The sequence below is a fragment of the Crinia signifera genome, chromosome 1 (assembly GCF_055691185.1).
Source record: "Crinia signifera chromosome 1, ASM5569118v1, whole genome shotgun sequence".
NCBI classification, from domain to species: domain Eukaryota; kingdom Metazoa; phylum Chordata; class Amphibia; order Anura; family Myobatrachidae; genus Crinia; species Crinia signifera.
Genome location: NC_139217.1, coordinates 192202681 through 192217973, shown reverse-complemented (window position 1 = coordinate 192217973; position 15293 = coordinate 192202681). Strand labels below are relative to the sequence as shown.

At 44.6% G+C, this 15293-nt stretch overlaps 1 protein-coding gene across 9 annotated transcripts in view; it reads left to right on the top strand.

Moving 5' to 3' along the window:
• Positions 1–15293, top strand: part of BMPR1B (bone morphogenetic protein receptor type 1B) — a 451702-nt gene that overhangs the window by 225799 nt on the left and 210610 nt on the right. For 3 of the 9 annotated variants that reach the window (XM_083179084.1, XM_083179075.1, XM_083179080.1), the window contains exon 5: positions 10433–10576. The exons of the other annotated variants lie outside the window; for them this stretch is intronic. The gene's annotated coding sequence lies outside the window, so the exon portion shown is untranslated. The remainder of the gene's footprint in view (positions 1–10432; positions 10577–15293) is intronic. 9 annotated transcript variants of the gene reach the window in all.

The following is a 15293-nucleotide window of genomic DNA, read 5'->3' as shown; positions in this document are numbered from 1 at the left end:
CAAACAAAGCACATACCAGCAGGTGAGGACAGGATGAAATCCAGAGTCTGTAGCTTCTGCTGCTCAGTAGCTCTCTCTCTCTGCTGTGTTACCCGGAAATGAATCACTGCAGTGCAGAGAGGAGCAGCAGCTGTTCTCACACAGTGTAGTGTGTGCCGCGCAGGTGTCCCCAGCCTGTCTCCGTCTGGGGGGGGGGGGGGGGCTAAGAAGCAGGGGGCTTGGGGTGAGTACTCTCTGTGCACCCCCTTAATCCATGGCGGAGGGCAGCCAGTCAGTGTTATAGACACTGAGATAGCGCTGGCTTCAGAGCCAGATTAAGGTCTAAATGGGCCTGGAGCTGAAAATTATCAAGGGCCTATTATGCGCAATGATAGGGCTTGTGGCCAGCACCTAATAATGTAGGGGGCGTGACCAGTGTTCTGGTTGGGTGGTCTGCTCATGGGTGTGTCTCTATTTGTCTAAATACTTTCAACGAATTATATATGCCTGGAAAAGGCAGGGGGCTGGCATAGGAAAAATGCAGGGAGATATATTGGCGGTTGCCCTCCAAAGGTGCACCTGCAGGATGCCGATGCCCTAAGATACTTGCGGGGTGAGGCGGCACTCCAGTCATAAAAAAAATACTGAAAGCCGAAACATGGTAGACAACATTTCAGCACCTTTTATGTGTTCACCTCTGTTTACCACACCATATACCCCTTATACAAATCATGCAACACAATAGTAACCCCCTTAATCTGTACTTGCCTCTTACACAATATGCCACATGGAATGAGCCAAAATTCACACGGACCGAGACAAAATTCACACTATGGCACATGGATTGAGTCATAATTCATGTTATGTCACACAGATTAAGGCAAAATTCACATTTTGCCACATGGATTGACCCAAAATAAACACTATACAAACCAAATTGAGCAATGAAGGACTAAAAATTTACACCATGATGCCCGTTACATGTTAAAGCCACACACCATAATGTCCATTACGTATTATGCCAAACACCATAATGCCTATTAAAAATTATGCTACATAAGTGCTGCTTACCTACATGCTCATTGCCAGGGGTTCCATGCTCATTGCCATGTGGGATTATATGCTCATTACCAAAGGGGAATACATGCTCGCAGTAACTGGGGGACAGCCGCCGCCGGGCAGAAAGGACAGCTGGGCAGAGAACAGGGGGCTGCCCGGCTGTATTCAGAGCACTGCAGGTCCCGGCTATTTGAAATAATACCCCTTTCACATCATAAAATGCAGGGACTTACCCAATAATATGGTCCCACGATCATGCAGGGCCATTCCCGGGCTGGCCCCTTTTATACCAGCCTTAGAGAACCAACTGACCCGTTTTCATGTGAGCTTCAAATAATTTTGGTACTGTGAATCTGGGCCATTTGGTTCCAGAGAAATCTGCCCTCAAACAACATGAACAGCCATGAAATTACATTTCAGAAATGAAAAAAATTGGTTTACCCGCAATATCTCTAGAACCAATGAACCCATATGGACCAGCCTGGTATCATATTGAAGGCCCAGCAATTTGAGATCAACCTCAAGCTTCTGTGATGCCGGAGGGGGAATCTGTCAGCCGTTGGAACCGGGTGGGTTTGGAATTAGCGGGTTCCATGTTATCCTATGGGCAAAACGTTCCAGCTTTGCCTGGCGGTATCTCTGGTTCCCGGGAGGCTAGCAACGCAGTGCCGGGCTCGTTGGAAAGCTCTGGCCCTCAGCTACAAAATGGGCCTATTTAGAGAGTGGGCCTGGAGCTGTAGCTCCATCAGGCCCATTGTTAATCCGGCCCTGGCTGGCTTTCATAGTAGCTCACCAACAGGGGAAGTCGGTAAGCTCAGCCCGGCTATTGCCTGTCACTGCTCCGCATCAGGTGGTTTGCTAAAGGAAGCCACCTGACGCGGAAGCGCTGACAGCCGTACAGGCAGTAGCCAGGCTGAGCTCAGCTTGGATGACTTCCACTGTGGCTAAGCAGCAGCTGCGATGAAAGCCAGCGCTAGCTCAGTGTCTAGTATAACATTGACTGGCTGCGCTCAGGAGTAAGGAAGGGCGGGATCGGGCTGTCACTGTCAGGGCTACAGGCAGCTACAAGATGAATTGCCGGGTACTCGGAAACTCCATATGTGCGCCACTATGAGGTGCCTGCGCCCGGAGCACAAGCTCCGCCGGCTCCACCTTAGCTACACCTCTGTGTGTAGGTTACAATGTATGTGTGTGTGTACAGTACATGTACATTGTGAATGAATCTAGAGGCATCTATAAGCTATAGGAAGCAATGAAGAGAGCAGAACAGACTGATTATCCCACCAGAACCACCACTGCAGTTCAGCCTTTACTTTTGGACATTTTTGGGACTTCATATCCATTTACTTGGACCAGCATCATTACTTGGGGACATTTTACAGCCCACTTTTATCATCAACCTTCTATATACTACAAGGACTACTAGCTAATAAGGACTGAATGGACTATATGCATCCAATCATTGCATAACTCTCCAGATGTATGTACATACTGTGTATGTATGTGTGTGTGTGTATATGTGTGTGTATATGTATATATATATATATAGTATATATGCTTGTGTGTATCATAGTGTCCTATATTATATGTATTTAGTTACTGTTAATTACAGTACATACTGTATGTCGTTATTAAATAATTTAGCTTACTGTAAATCAACCAAGCCATATATTATTTTACATTCAATTATATTATATGGGTGTTATTGATGTTGTACACTTAGTGGTGTTCTCTTTTTTTTTTTACCTTTCTTGCATTGACTGATGAGTCTACAATAAGTCAAAAACATAATAAGACTGTATCAAATTAATGGGAAATATTCATTTTACTAATAGTGTTTGGTCGTAGCAGGGGAGATATACCACTCCTGCCCAAAACATACTGTATGACCTCATGGTGTCACAACAGAGGGGGCCACCGGGACAACTGAGAAGCTCAGTTCCTTTAGGATCTTAAGCTTCGGCCAGGGTTCCAGACAACCTGTATGCAAAAAGGAAAAGAAGAAGAAGAATGTCCTGTTAATGTGGGTGCACCTATTCATAATAAAATATAACTTTTAATAATTATTGGTAAGATGCTGTGAAATGTATTAAAAGAAATGGAGAGGGGACAAACAACAATAATAGTAGGAAATTACAAATGTTAAAAATGAAGGTGGCAGGCAGAGCACTCTCTCAAGTGCACTTGGATAGTCTGGGTTGGTAGGTGTGTTAAACGTTATTGGGTAAATTAGTGTTTATCACATCAGTATTGGGTAACTTTATTTAGTAATCATGGAACCCACACATCTGATTCAAACAATTTCGCTACACAGGGTTTAGAAGTCAGATACTTGGCTTATAACCCTTTTACCCAGGCGTCAGCTGGGATATGTATTAGGGTCAGCACTAGATATCGTGTGACGTGGCTGGCAATCGTCCACTGCGGGCCCGCAAGTGGAGATTCTGACTTAGCCTGAACTGAGCCGGATGATCGTTACTCACCGCTTGTGCTTGTAATTGCACCCGCGGTGTGTACGCCTATCTCTATAACAGTTTGATATAATGAACAGTCCGTTCTATCTCTTGTCAGGATCTTCATGCTTCTGGGGTGTAACAATCACTGCAGTGCTCTGAGATCGTGTCTGACTAAGTGAGATGTATAGATGCCGGCTCCCCTGGTAGCCCTAGGTGACCGGCCACCCGTCCTGCTCTTATGCCTATTAATAAAGCTCAATGGCTGGGCACGGCAGAGGTGGGAAGTGCCGGTACTAGTACCCGATGTGACCCGCTACCCTTATAAGGGCTGTGGGATAACGTCAGATACACACATACAAAATCGTAAATACATCTTAATAAGAAAAATAATAAAGTGAGAGAGAGCGCTGAATCTGCTTGCACACCGCTAGCCGGCACGCGCTTCGCAGAACAGCTTTTTCAAGGCCTATAGTCAGACACGATCTCAGAGCACTGCGGTGATTGTTACACCCCAGCAGCCTGAAGATCCTAACAAGAGATAGAACAAACTGTTCATTATATCAAACTGTTATAGAGACAGGCGTACACACCGCGGGTGCAATTACAAGCACAAGCGGTGAATAACGACCAGCCGGCTCAGTTCAGGCTAAAGCAGAATCTCCACTTGCAGGCCCGCAGTGGACGATTGCCAGCCACGTCACACGATATCTAGTGCTGACCCTAATACATATCCCAGCTGACGCCTGGGTAAAAGGGTTATAAGCCAAGTATCTGACTTCTAAACCCTGTGTAGCGAAATTGTTTGTATCAGATGCGTGGGTTCCATGATTACTAAATAAAGTTACCCAATACTGATGTGATAAACACTAATTTACCCGATAACGTTTAACACACCTACCAACCCAGACTATCCAAGTGCACTTGAGAGAGCGCTCTGCCTGCCACCTTCATTTTTAAGGCATGCTATTATTGTTGTTTGTCCCCTCTCCATTTCTTTTAATACATTTCGCAGCATCTTACCAATAATTATTAAAAGTTATATTTTAATACGAATAGGTGCACCCAAATTAACAGGACATTCTTCTTCTTCTTTTCCTTCTTGCGATATCCTCCATTGTCCTGGGGTAGCACACCTCCGTCTCCACTACAATTAAATAAACTGTTTGATATTTGGGGGTCCTTTTTAAATATTAAAATATATTACATGGTCTTGTGCGACCGACTTCCTTTGTTTTGTAACCTGTATGCAAATACAGGTGCCAGAAGACAGTGATGGTACCCAGGGGCGGATCCAGGATAAAATGACAGGGGGGCACCATGATAAAAGAGGGTTTGGGTGGGGGAGGGGCGGTGTTAGTGGTGCCAGTGTACATGCTAAGAGAGCGTCAGAGAGAGGGTGGGAATGGGATTAAAAAAAGGCCCTGGCATTTAAAGTACGCAGGCCCACCATGGCGACAAAAGTGAAGGATTTAGTTGTGCGCGCGCCGAAGGCACACTCAGGAAAAGGGGGTGTTGCCACTCAACAGGTGGCGTGTCCTTGAGTGTAGTGTACCACACCATATACAACTTCTACACATTATGCAACAAAATACTAGACCCCATTATACTTGCCCATTACACATGATGCCAAATAGAATGAGCCAAAATCAACATAATGCCACATGGATTGTGTCAAAATTCACATAATGCCACACGGATCGAGCCAAAATTCATAAAATGCCATACGGATTGAGCCAAAATTCACATAATGCCACACGGATTGAGCCAAAATTCACATAATGCCACACGGATTGAGCCAAAATTCACATAATGCCACAAGGATTGAGCTAAATTTCACATAATGCCACACGGATTGAGCCAAAATTCACATAATGCCACACAGATTGAGCCAAAATTCACATAATGCCACACGGATTGAGCCAAAATTCACATAATGCCACATGGATTGAGCCACAATTCACATAATGACACATGGATTGAGCCAGAATTCACATAATGCCACACAGATTGAGACAGAATTCACATAATGCCGCACAGCTTAATCCAAAATTCATAATACGCTTCATAAACAGGGACATTGTCCGCCAAAGGCACGCATTAAACATTTACACCATGATGTCCATTACACATTAAGTTACACGTCATTATGTCCATTATGTATTATGCCAAACACCATAATGCCTATTAAAAATTATGCTACATAAGTGCTGCTTATCTACATGCTCATTGCCAAGGGTTCCATGCTCATTGCCAGAGGTTCCATGCTTGTTGCCATGTGGGATTACATGCTCATTGCCAAGGGGGAATACATGCTTGCGGTAAATGGGGGACAGCCGCCGCCAGGCAGAAGTGATAGCCACTGACAGTGGCAGAGCCTGGCTGTATTCAGAGCACTGCAGGTCCTGGCTATATGAAATAATACCCCTCTCACACCAGAAAATGCATTCCCAGGTTGGCCCCTTTTACACCAGCCTAGTCCCTGCATTTTCTGGTGTGAGGGGGATTAAAAACCACCCCTCCCCCCCTTTAACCAGTTATCTCCTTTAACCGGCTATATCTTCGGAACCAACTGACCCATCTACATGAGACAAGTATCATATTGAAGAACTTTTGAGTGGTCTTTGAATGATTTTGGTCCAATGAAACTGGAACATTTGGTTCCAGAGTAATTTGCCCTCAAAGAACATGAACAGCCATGAAATTACATTTCAAAAATAAAAAAATCGGTTTACCCACAATATCTCTGGAACCGATTGACCGATATGGACCAGCCTGCTTTCATATTGAAGGCCCAGCGGAACTGAATGAGATCAACCATAAGCTTCTGTGATGCCAGGGGGGGAACTGGCAGCCGTCAGAACTGGGTGGGGGGTGGAACGGGTCCCATATTATCCTATGGGGAAAAACGTTACAGCTTTGCCAGGCGATATCTCCAGTTCCCAGGGGGCTAGTAACACGGGGTTGGGCTCATTGGAAAGCCCTGGTCCTGCCCCCCCCCCCCCCCTGAATCAATGATGGTATAACCATCTGGGCCATATGCCCTAGGCATTGGCACTGCCCTATATTAGTTGCACATCTTAAAATATTGAGTCTGTTGTTTGAGTTGAGGTAACTGTCAGATGTTTGCATAGAAAGCACAGAAAGTTTTACTTTTCACAGATAAAACCAATCTGAAAGTATTTGAGCTGCCAGTAGGAAAAAGCTCAGTACCGTGTTTTTTGCAGCATGATTGTAACACCTGGATGTGGCTTATATACAGTACTCTGGGAACTTTCAGACCAAGTGCTGAAAGGATTAACATGTATTTGTTGGTGTTAATTATACTGTTGTAGATTGGTTAAGTACCACAATATCTAAGGTGTGATGAGGTATATGGCTCAGTAGTTACTACATGAGTGACATATTGGTTTTCTAATAAAACGCAGTTTTTATTGCACAGTAATTTATGTGGTAGGTATATATTTTTTTTTTTAAGAGCAACATTTGATATCTACAAATGGAGCAACTCTCATCCGCCAGAAGGGGGCGCGCATGCACAAGACGCTTGTTTGCCCTATTCTGACAGAGCCCGCAGCCATCCTCCACTGGCTCCCTGCCGCTCCCCTGTCTCGCCCATAGCCTCCCGCACCCCCCTCTAACCCTGGCCGTATCCTTGAAGTGGAGCTCTCCGACGCCATGTGAAGGGGACACGCGAGCGTGTGAGATGCTCGCGCGTCCCCATCAGATGGAGCATCTCTCCACCAGTCTGCACCAGCCCAGGGAACTTTGGTGATTACGATACTAAGATCGAATATTTCCCATGCAAATAAAATAAGATTCATTTTATGGCAAGGTTGGTGGTTTGATGAAAGAAGAACCATTTCAATTGCAGCCATTTTGAGTAGTGGAGCAAAACTGATCCATATCAACACATCCAGGGAAAGAGCTCAAAAGTAAATATTTTACCTGGATTTTTAAACAAACAATACAATGTGCAATTTTAAATGATCAATTCTTCAGAAGCGGAGAACAGAATCTATAAAATGGTACCTCAATGATGGGTTTTGGTTAAGGATTAAGGGAGAAAAAGGGATCATAATTTTCGCATGGGCCACCTAGTAGGTTTTATTTATTTTTTCTTAAATTTTAGACATACCTCAGGATGAGCCCTTCCCCTCTTATTATAGTAAAGGGGTCTGGGTCACTGGGTGACCTGCCGGCAGAGACAGGGAAGGACGTATCAGAGCCTGTGTATAGAGGCCTCTGCTGTAATCCTCATTGCTGGCTGCCCCTGAGGTCAGGAAGGTAAGCAGCCTTTCTTCGCGTTGCCTTTATGTCCCAACTGTTAGTCCCCAGCCACGGCTTTGTAAGCAGGGACGTGGCGTGGGTGGCCGGTTCTCCGGCTTATACTGAGGTTCGTGTGTGCTCGTCTTGCTGTAGCTCGTCGCTTTCTGGGGTTTGTCCAGGACAGGATGCGTTGTCAGCAGCTGGCGTCTGACTGGTGTCGCGTGCTCTGTTTTAGCTGTCTATTATTTATTTAGTTATAGTTTTTTATATAGCACAGCAGATTCCATTACACTTTACAGTTATAGACCGTGATAAACAAACTGGGTCACAACAGACAGACTTGGAGGTTAGAGGGCCCTGCTGCAAGCTTACAATCTATAGGGACATATGAGGGAAACACAAGGACAGGCACCAGTAATAGCATAGCATTCCCATCTCTCATGTCTGGATCTTTCTCTCCACATAAACCCAACTCCACAACCTACCCTCCCAGAATGTCCGGAGGTTCCCCAGAAAGTTGGGCAAGTCTCCCGCATGCCCAGAGGCCACACATGCCCTTGATTAGCCGTTGAGATAAACGCTGAAATTTGCGGCTATTCGGTGAAGGGATGTGGATTATTGGATGCAAATTGCATATTTTTTTTAGTCCTGCAATGTTTTATTGGAATGTGGGCATGGTGACATCATCCTCGCCCCAAACTCCTGAAGTGTTTCATCTAACAAAGGTAGACAAGTACAGTATGCCTATAGTCAAACCATACTGTCCCATAGTTTAATGCTAAACGTTATGTTATCACTAGAACCCAAATTCCCCCGTGGCTTATGGCCACTATCTGCAATATATAGAGATGAAGCTTTACGGCATTTCCTTCTCGGACAAGATATTGTTTCCATGCACAGTTTACAGTTTTGTGATAGCTTTTGCCATCACTATACGTCTGCCCATACATCACCTTTGGGCTACACATGCGCTTAGCAACGGAGTGGAAAAAGGGAAAGGAACTCAGCCTGTTGTTTCTTCCTCAAAAGGATCAGCTGGCTAACAAAATCATCCCATGGTGTTAACTGGCTGAGATAAGCTCTGAAAAGATAAGCTCTTCTGATCTTGTTAAAAATCTCCATTTCACCATCCCCATAGAGAATTACTGTATTGGGATAGTGGTACTTTAGAAAACACTGAATATCTGTGATCCCTCCACCATTTTAGAATTAATAAATTGTACATTTGCTTAATTTTGTCATAATCTTGCCATACTGTAGTTCAAATTTGTACAATATTTAGGACTTATTACTCTTTAGTAAGTAAATACTTCTGTCTAGCCTTATTCCAGGACTGTTTTCATTCCTATTTGTGACAATTTATGTGTTTTAATATGGTGGCTTTGTCAGGGCATTATAGGGATCATCCTTAACATAATAGAAAGTCTTTTTTTTTTTTTTTTTTTTTTTTTAATATATGTTTATTGGGTTTTCAAGTTATTACAGTACAGTAGTATACAGATTATTGCAATAAAAAATGTACAGAGAGTAACAAAACAGAGTTATGATCTTGCTCCCGGATGACATCTAATTCAACTGGAGGCTTGGACAATGTTGTCTCTAGTATCTAATCATTTCTCAAAGCTTAACGATTTATTGTCCGTGAAGATGAAGGCCGAAACAACTTTTCCGCTTCCCTCTGGAGCTTTCAGAGGGGGTCACGGATTAATTGTCATCTCAAGTGCAGATGATAATCTTGCAATATGAAAATTTGAATATAACACTATTTAACCATTTAAACACAAGGGGGGTAGTGGAAAACGAACTTTGGGAAGGTGGAAGAAAAAAGGGGGGGGGGGGGGGGAGGGGGGGGGGGGGGAGTATGCAGATTTCATGCCTAGATATTCTTAGCGGCGAATGGTAAAGGGGTCACTCTTTCCAGCGAGCTTTTCTTTAAACAAGGTCGCCAGTTTCTCCAACGCTTGTGGACCTTTTGAGGCCAGGATATGTGAACATAAATACATACATATGATTATAGTTGCGCAAACAAATGATTCTCCACCTATATTTAGCATAGTTGGGCATGAGCCTGGAGAACAACATGTTCTATAGGAAGTGGAGACAAAATTAGTAAATAGTTGTGTATAAGAAAGAGAGGGGGGGGGGGAGGGGGGGAAAGGAGGAGAACGTTGACTATGACCTGGCTCCATCGGAGTTCCCTCAGACTCTCATCCTAATTCTGGAGTTAAGACTTGTTCTCATATAGAGGGGAGTGGCGGAAGGGAAGAATGGGGGGGTGCTACACCATTAGTTCCAACACATCGTATATCTTAGTCTGCGATTCCCCTGATCTAAGTTGGATGAAGGGGCCCCATTTTCTCAGAAAACCTTTGGTTAAGGAAAAGGTGTGATGGAGGGAGCTGTACCGGTCAAATGACATATATTTTAGCAATAGTCCCTCTAGTTCTACCATCGTGGGGGCATGTTTGTCTATCCACGATGTTAGAATGATTTTCTTGGCCACTGTAAGCAGTATTGTGAGGAAAGGTATAATGTGTTTTTGGGCGTCTCCCAAATTCCATACATCGAAGTTCAAAAATAATAGGGGTACAGGGTGTAGGTTTACTTGTAGTTTGAAGGATTTATTTATGAACTGTATGATCTTATTCCAAAATTTTTTAATCGTCCCACAGGACCAGAAGTTGTGTGCAAAGGAAGCTGAATGAAAACCACATTTAACACATCTACCCGTCTCATCTGGATCAAAGTAACTGCGTTGCTTTTGGGAGATATAAGCCCTGTGGACCAATTTAAAGTGGATTTCTTGCAAGGCGGAGGTTTGTAGGATTTTCATGGAGCGGTCGAAGTATTGGAAAATATCTGCTGATGTTAATAAAGGCACATCTTGTACCCATGATGTCATAGTTTTATTTTGGAGGGGTAAGGAGGGGAGTTTTTGCATTTCTGAGTATATCAATTTGGTTTTGAAGGATTGTCTCTGCATCCTATCAACCCAAAGATGGATAAGGGTGTGGGGGGTCTTTATCAAATCAGTGGGGATTAACGATTGGACATAATGGTGCAACTGCATTGTTGGGAACAGGCAACTATGAGGAAGGCCATATTTTTCTCTTAGAATGGCAAAAGGCACGAGTTTGCCTCCCGGGTCATAAACCTGCGAGACAGCGCTCAGGCCCTTTTTTTTCATGCGGTTAAAGGCTGGGTTGTTAATAGCTGGTGGAAACATTGGGTTCCCACATATTGGGATCCACTCCGTGAGATTTGGGTTAAGATCAAATTGTAAACAGGTGCGTCGCCAGGTGGCGAATATATCCCTGAAAAGGGGATTTTGATGAATGTTTTTTGGGATGTGTTTGACCGGGGTATGTAGGAGGGCCTCTGGATAAAAGGGAAATAGAAGGGCACAGTCCAATTCGTATAATGAGAAGACATTGTTTTGTGTGAGCCACCCTATGGCAAATCTCATCAATAGGGCGCTAGAGTAGTCTAGTATATCAATTAGACCTAAGCCTCCATCTGTCTTTGGTAGTTTCAATTTTTGTTGGGAAACCCTTGGCTTCTTCCCATTCCATATAAAACTTGAAAAATCTCTTGATAGAGCGTTAATCTCCTCCCGACTAGGTTTCACAGGAAGCATTTGCAGGGCATATAGCAGGCGCGGCATTAGCACCGTTCTCACCACCTCTACTCTTCCCAGCAGGGACAGGGGTAGGCTCTTCCAATCTTGGAGAGTTTTGGTTATTTTGTGTATGATGGGGGTGTAATTTATTGTCCCTAGTTTGGACAGTGTGTTGGGAATCTGGACACCCAAATACTTGATCTGGCCCGGTTGGATTTTAATAGAACTTAATTCATCTCCTGCAGGGAAAGATGGGGGGAGGCCCTTTATAGTTAGTAACTCCGATTTGTCCACATTGACCTTATATCCCGAAAAACTTCCAAAGTCCTTCAGGATGCTGAATATTGTTGGTATCGCGTGTTGCGGGTGGGACATAAACAATAGCATGTCGTCCGCGAAGAGTGACACGCGGAGGTCGATTTGGCGGACCTTAATCCCTTGATAAAGTGGGGAGCTGCGGAGTGTAATGGCGAGGGGCTCTAGGGCCAAAACAAATAGTAAGGGGGACAGGGGGCAGCCCTGTCTCGTGCCTCTCAATATGGGGAACGGAGGGGACAGTAACCCATTGGTGATAATAGATGAGGTGGAATTGTTATAAATTGTTGTGACAAAATTTATGAATCTATCTGGGAAGGCAAAGCACTGCATTGTGTGTCTCAAGTGGTCCCAGTGCACCATGTCGAACGCCTTCTCGGCATCTAACGAGAGAATAGCCCTCGGGGCGTCCGACACAGCACACTGGGAGGCCGCCACTGCCGACAGCACCCTGCGAATATTTATTGCTGAGTTTCTCCCCTTCACAAAACCAGTTTGATCTATATGAATCAAAGATGGGAGGATCATTTTAAGCCTTTCGGCCATAATCTTCGTGAGCAGTTTATAGTCAATATTTAGTAATGATATTGGCCGATAAGAGCTTGGGAGGGTGAGGTCTCTGCCCTGTTTAGGGAGGACCCTTATGTTGGCCGAATTAAAATACAGGGGGATTGTTTCCTCATTAAGAATGTGGTTGAAAACTTTCGTGAGGGTCGGAATTATTTTGGGTGCTAATAATTTATAATACTCCGGAGTAAGACCGTCCGGGCCCGGGGCTTTTCCTAATTTGAGTCCTGATATTGCTTTGGCCACTTCCTCCTGTGTAATATTGCCTGAGAGTAAGGCAGAGTCCGCAAGGGACATTTTAGGGACTTGTAGGGAATCCCAAAATTGGGAGGCTTTTTCTGGATTAGAGGTGGGGGAGGAGTATAGATTGGTGTAAAACTCACATAAAGTTTGGGCCGTGTGTTCGTTGGAGGTCGTTATCGTGCCTTGTGGGGTGCGAAGCGGGCGAATAGTCGCTGGGGATCTCTGACCCTGCAGGAGGGAAGATAGCAATTTACTTGATTTGTTACCAAAACGATGAAAGCGGGCAGATTTAGAAAAAGAGTAATGAAATTCTGATTTAGCAATGATACTTTCATAAAGGGCCTTGGTTTCTAAGTAAGATTGTTTATTGGGAGTGTTTGGGTTTAGTTTGTATTTTTCAAAGGATCGAGTAAGGTCGGTTTGGGCCGTGATATATTCTACCTTCAGTTTTCGTTTGGTTTGAATTGTATGTGAGATTATTTCCCCCTTGAGGGTGGCCTTGGAAGCCTGCCAGAACATTGGCGGATTAGCGGATCCCATATCTGAGTTTTCTTTTGCATAGTTTTCCCAGGATGACTCTATCCTATCTCTAAGTTTGGCTGATGTCAGTAAGGAGGAGGGACATCTCCATATCTTGGGCGTATGGTTGGCGTTTGACAAATGTAATTCTGCTTGGACTACTGCATGGTCCGAGAATACAATTGGCGCTATTTCGCAGGACATAACCCTGGGTAGGAGAAAGTGGGATACTAATATGTAGTCGATTCTCGACATTAGACCCGTGGATGCCGACAGGCACGTGAAATCACGATCAGTCGGGTGTAGAGTTCTCCATGTGTCTAACAGCTGAAGGTGGGAGCATAGCTCTGGAATACCAAGTTTCGGGGGATTGCGGGGATGTTTAGGTGGAGACTGTCTGTCCAGGGTCGCAGATGTGATCAAGTTTAAATCTCCACACATAATAATGGGAAGATGGGCAGATGGTGCAAGCGTAGAAATGATGGACCTTAGAAAGGGAGCAGAGTACTGATTTGGTGCATATACGTTGAAACAAATATATTCCTGTTGACCAATTTTTAAACTACACAACACAAATCTGCCCTCCTGATCTGCATTGACTTTAGAAACTGTTACGTCTAGGGAAGCCTTAGCCAATATGACAACGCCTCTGGCCTTTGAATTAAAGGACGCAGAGGCCAGCACCTTCCATTTTAGCATATTTAGTTTGGCCACTTCCCTAGGCAGGAGGTGTGATTCCTGTAGGAATACCAGGTCTAGTTTTAATTTATTTAAGTGTATCAAAATCCTTTTCCTTTTAATTGGGGAGTTTATACCCCCGACATTCCAGCTTCCCAGACGTAAGGTCATGTTACTTCACAATAATGGGATCCCAGGGATCTCGCAAGGCATATAACACATTGGAGGGCTATGACAGGGTGTCTGAGCTCTCTAGTCGACATAACAACATTAGTCTGCATACAGATAGGGGTGTGGGGGGGGGGGAAATGAACAGGGGGAGAAACGACAATAAAATAACATACTATATACCATACTTGGAAGCTTCCGTGATCCGTGGAAGAGAGTCCCATCAGATCTCTCCAGGTTGGTCACGCAAAGGCTCCCTGGCCGAAACCGGCCTAACAAACAACATATAAGCTATAAACAACAACAGGTTTCTATAGATGAGCAGTATCATGCCCAGGTGACTTTGTAAACCGGGATTTCTCTGCAGCTTTCAATTAGGTAATATAAGGCCTGCAGAAAAAGAGGGAGGGATAAATTTGAAGATGATGGTGTAATAAAGTTCCGACGTAGTCTATCAACAAGTTTCGAGCTCAAAGGATCGGAGGCAACACGATCGCCATTAGAGTCAGATCATTCTTGGAGCCGGTGGAGGGCAAGAAGCCCCCTGTATCTTACGGGGCATATGAGGAGTTTTCCTGGGCTATTCAATCTCAATAAAGGCCCAAGAAGCCCATTATGGGAGGATGATGAACCTCGTGATGGGGGGGCGGGGGACAGTTGGGCTGGGCCCTTGGATGGGCTGAATTCTTTATCCACCTGGGACTTGCTTGAAGGTCAGAGCCATTGGGCCAGGTTAGAACGGGTTATGTGGGTTTTTTATATGGCATCCATCTGTCCGCCTCGAACGTAATGTGTAAAGTCATTTTTTCGTCCTTGTCGGTGCTAGTGGTAAGTGAATCATAATCATTCAGGAGTTTTACAACGGGGCTTAGTAGGTGGTCTTTATCGCTGCTCGCTGTGTTTCTTCTCGGAGAGGAATGAGAGAGGGGTTGGGAGGGAGAATGAGGCAATAAGTCAAAAGCGGGATCATAGCCTGGGTGTCTCAGCTATTACTCACAATCGGATAATCTGTGGTGGGTCTGGCTTTGGAAGTTCCCTTCTCTGATAAATGCCTCAGCGTCAGCGGGTGTCATAAAATCTTTATATGAGGAGCCGTCATACACTCTCAGTTTGGCTGGGTATAGGAGGGCAAATTTACGCTCCATTTCTATCAGCTTGGAGCATATCGGGGAGAATTCCTTTCGCTGTTTCGTTAGTTCAGCAGTATAGTCTTGGAATATCAAAATGTTACTCCCCTCCCACTCAATATCACGGTGTTTACGTGATGCCAACCAGATAAGCTCCTTATGGAGATAATTTAGGGTCTTAAAAATGACCGTCCTGGGTCTGTTGTCTCTGGAAGGGCGTTGGGGTCCCAGCCTGTGGGCTCTTTCAATCACTAGATCTGTACAGCGATCCTGTATTTCTAGGATTTCGGGGAGGGT